The sequence below is a fragment of the Callithrix jacchus genome, chromosome X (genome assembly GCF_049354715.1).
Source record: "Callithrix jacchus isolate 240 chromosome X, calJac240_pri, whole genome shotgun sequence".
NCBI lineage: Eukaryota > Metazoa > Chordata > Mammalia > Primates > Cebidae > Callithrix > Callithrix jacchus.
In genome coordinates, this window is record NC_133524.1 from 102,763,694 (window position 1) to 102,768,631 (window position 4,938).

Here is a 4,938-nt window from a genome sequence, read left to right on the forward strand (position 1 = left end):
TCAGATGGTATCTCACTGTGGTTTTGGTTTTCATTTATCTAATGATCAATGATATTGAGCTATTTTTCATATGCTTGTTGTCCACACGTACGTCTTCCTTTGAAAAGACAATGAAAACACATGGACACAGGGAGGGTGCATCACACACTGGGGTCTGTTGCGGGGGACTAGGAAAGGGATGGCGGTGGGTAGGGAGTTGGGGAGGAATAACATGGGGAGAAATGCCAGATATAGGTGATGGGAATGGAGGCAGCAAACCATGTTGCCATGTATGTACCTATGCAACAATCCTGCATAGGTACATGTTCATATGTACCCCAGAACCTAAAGTGCAGTAATATATATGTATATGTATATATATATACATATATACATATACACATATATATGTATGTATATATAAAGAAAAGTGATTGTCATCTCCTTTGCCCACTTTTTTAATGAGGTTGTCTTTTTTTTATTGTAAATTGGTTTAAGTTCCTTATAGATACTAGATATTAGACCTTTGTCACATACATAGTTTGTAAAAATTTTCTCCCATTCTGTAGGTTGTCTGTTTACTCTGTTGATAGTTACTTTTGTTGTGCAGAAGCTCTTTAGTTTAATTAGGTCCCATTTCTCAATTTTTGCTTTTTTTGCAATTGCTTTTGGTGTCTTTCTCATGAAATATTTACCTGTCCCTATGTCCAGAATGGTATTCCCTAGGTTCTCTTACAGAGCTTTTATTGCTTTGTGTTTTACATTTAAGTCTTTAATTCATCTTGAGTTGATTTCTGTGTATGGTGAAAGGAAAGGGTCCAGTTTCAGTCTTCAGCAAATGGCTAACCAGTTATCCCAGCACCATTTATTGAATATGGACGTCCTTTTCCCATTGCTTGTGTTTTTGTCAGCTTTGTGGAAAATCAATTGGTTACAGGTGTGCAGCCTTACTTCTAAGCTCTCTATTCTGTTCCATTGGTGTATGTGTCTTTTTGTACTAGTATCATGCTGTTTCTGTTACTATAGCCATCTAATATAGTTGGAAGTCGAGGAGCATGATGCCCCCTGCTTTGTTCTTTTTGCTTAGTACTGCCTTGACTATTCAGGCTTATTTGGGTCCATTTGAATTTTAAAATAGCTTTCCTAATTCTGTGAAGGATGTCATTGGCAGTTTGATAGGAATAGCATTGAATCTTAAAATTGCTGTGGTCAGCTTAGAGCTGTCAGACTCACCTGTGTTAAGGCCAGTATTAAATCACTGACTTGAGACTGTTTCAGGTAAGATGAACAGGATGGTAAATACTGGACTTGAGAAGAGATGACCAACTGATTTTTGCCTCTCCAGCTTTTTTATTCTGGAGAAAGACCATAAATTGTTTCTGGAGAAAGATTCGCTGGAGAGGCAAAGATTGGGTGTTGGCAGTGGAAAAACTGGATAAGGAAAAATATAGTTCCTGAAGGGTACAAACATTATGATATCATGTACATGAGGTAAAAACATGTGAAAGAATCACCATAAATTATTGTATGTACATACATGTAGTAAAATTAATGTGTGTGATACATGCATGTGTAACATGCAGAAAGTTGTGTATGAAAATACTTCTTCGGAATAGTGGCTATGCCTTTCAGACAAAGAAGAAAGGCAGTTGGAGAAGGTCACACTGTGAGTGTCAACTGTAATATTATATTGCCTAACTTGAGGGGTGAGTACAGGCATGTAAGTTTTGTCTATACCTTTATGTAGGTCAGCAATATTTCCTAATAAAATTAAAAAAAATTAGAAGAGGAAAGGGAGAAAATTGTCCCAATAACTAGAATGTGTTTGAGGAAAAACATGATGTTGTAGAGGTCGAGAGAAGGATAAAGGATAGAGGTTGAGAGAAGGGTAAAGGACAGAGCTTTGAGGGTAGAAGTCTGCCTGCATTATGTAAGGCTTCCTGGGTATTCTAGTTAGGCATACTATCTTTTCTCATATTCTCTGATAGCACATCTATTCTGACTTAACTACCATTGTTCACATAAATGCATCAATGTCACTATCCTCTAGATAGTAAGTTTCTGAATGATTCAGACTTTAAAGTGTTTTATTTATCTTTCCTAAAGTACCTAGCACTAGGTTTTCACTGAGTAGGTGCTTGATAAATATCTGTTACAGTTAAGTTACCTTAATGCATCCACAACTCTTTGGTTACCAGTGTTACCATTTAAAAATATATTATCAGGTAGTGTTTTATACTTAAGGCAGGCAGAAGGTGGAGGGCCACATCGTAAGCCAGAATGCATGTGGCCTTTTGTCACCATTTAAGGTGAAAGGAGAGTCCAGATAGAAATTTATCGAAGTAATTTCATTTGAAGAGTTTTACATTGGATCTGACTGGTCAATGGTGGTGGGATTTCTACTAATATAATTTAAAACTAATTTGTGAATCTTCTATAAATCATACTGGGTTTCCCTTCATTATACAAAAGGCACATCCATAACTCTCTTTCAGATAAGCCCTTTTTACCCTGGGCTTCTGCTGAGACTGCTTAGAGATAAAAACCTTTGATCTTTTATAAAGCCCATTGTTTTACGGAGTGTTTCTACATAGATGTCTTTTGGTAACTTATGCAACAATAGAAAACTAATACATTGGGCTTAGCTGAGGGCAGCTTAGAAAACCTCAGATATCTGGATATGTATTCTGAGTATCACCCAAGCATTCCTGATATATCCTGTTACTGACAGCTTTATGTTTTGTTTGTTTGTTCTTTGAGATGGTGTCTTACTCTTGTCACCCTGTAGTGTAGTGGATCTTAGATCATGGCAATCTTCACCTCCTGGGTTCAAGCGATTCTCCTACCTCAGTCTCCTGAGTAGCTAGGATTACAGGTGCCTGCCATTACACCTGGCTAATTTTTTGTATTTTTAGTAGAGACAGGGTTTCATCATGTTGGCCAAGCTGGTCTCAAACTCCTGATCTCAGGTGATCCACCCACCTGGGACTCCCAAATTGCAGGGAGTACAGGCGTGAGCCACCATGCTTGGCCAACTTTATGGTTTTAAATTTCTTTGATACAGTAAGGAAGAAAAAAAAGCAAACTTTAAAATACACCAAGTATTCTAAATTTGATCCTGGTTTCAGATTGATAAGAAGGTATATTCATCATGGTAGTAAATATTTTATTTTATTTAAAAATCGATTAGTTGACTTAAACCTTTCAGATGGATGTTTTTATACATGGCATGTAGGCCTCTAGATGAACTCTTGCTGAGAATCCTGCAAATATTACAAAAGTTAAAGGTAGTCCAACTAAATATTTGGTATCTTACCCCTTCCCTTTCCTAACTTCCTGTCACACTTTGTTACCTAAACATAAAAACAATCCTTCTCCTTGGTTTGGAAATGGCCTCAACTTGATCCCATAGCTCCTCTTTCTGTAGGACTTGGACCTAGTCTCTGGGTAAGGCTAATGTATAACCACCAACCACCATTTCCCTCTACCCACGCTCAACTGCATCCACCCTCTCTCCCACACATCTTGCTTTATTCCCATATTTCATGCACAAATCCTCTTATTCACAACCACTTCATCATGCAAATAGCCACCCGGGGGCTAACTGCCATCAGCTGGTTTAGGCACACTGTGTGGAGCCCCTTTCCAATCAGTATAATTCTTAAGAATGCTTTGCTTCTCTAACCATGCTTAGGTCTCTGACCATGCTTAGGTCTGAACTTTCAATGTCTTGTTTGATTTTTCTCTCCTGTTACATGAAGACTGAGATGGTATACAAAACGGATTTTTTTTATAGTTTAGTTTTTCATAGAGCAGAGACCAAGGAAACTACAAAGAAGCTGAAAACCTGTCAGAATGTGCCTCCTGGCATATAGACAACCTTAACCACTTAATTAGAAAAAAAATCAGTTATATTGCTAACTTTGGAAACAATATTAATGGGGAATTTTCAGAGAGAAAATATATTTGCTTACTCTGAAAAAAAAGTAAAGGGGTGGGAGCTATAACAGCTAGCAAGCCACAATTATCTGGATAAGGGAATCAACCCAAATGAAGCATATACCATAAGCACTAGAAGGAAATAGAATCAGATCTATCACCTATAGGAGCCTGAACAGTGCTCCATACAGCATCCCAGTGTGCCACAACCACTGCCAGTGCCATTGGGTCTGCTAAGCCTTATGGACCAAGTGGCACTGCAGCTTGCATGGTAACCTGGTCCTATTGCAGAGTGCTTTCTTGTTCTTGGCCTCCAATCAAATCTGGCAGCCTTTTAGGTTACTCAGTCAATGTGTATACTCTACAAATTTGTATGCTGTGCAAAGGTGTATGGTTTATATTCCCAAATAAAGCACGGGATGACTTTAGAGTAAAAAGCCCACTAAGTATTGTGCAGGGTAGCAGGGACAAAACGTAGCAAATTGTTTTTTCCCTCGAAAGGGATATTTCAATGTATTCTACGCCTCTGTAGAAAATTCACCAAGGAGGACATTCCCTGAATTCTTGGGTTCATTTTTCACCCTCTGGCATGTATGCATCTTACCAAGGTGTCTAGGGTAGTTGCTACAACCTGTTCATCAGGTCCAATAAGCATGAGATCAGTGGGACATCATACTGTCCTGTGGAATGAAAAGATAATCAAGCTCCCTGAAGACTAGATTTTGACATAATGGTGGAGAGTTGATACAGCTCTGATATAGAACAGTGAAGGTAATTTCCTGGCCCTGCCAGCTGAAATCAAACTACTTTATATGGACTTTACCACCAGATACAGAGGGGCAAAAAGATTTGCCCCTCTGTATGTGGTAGTAAAGGTACATCAGGTACCTTGTGATGGGTTTTTTTTCCTGCAAAAATCACACCTTAAATAGCACATCTATTTGGATTAGTCACTTGATTACTTTAAAAATAATCTATTGTTTTTGAAAATCTATCTCTCTCCTGAACAAGCCAAATAGG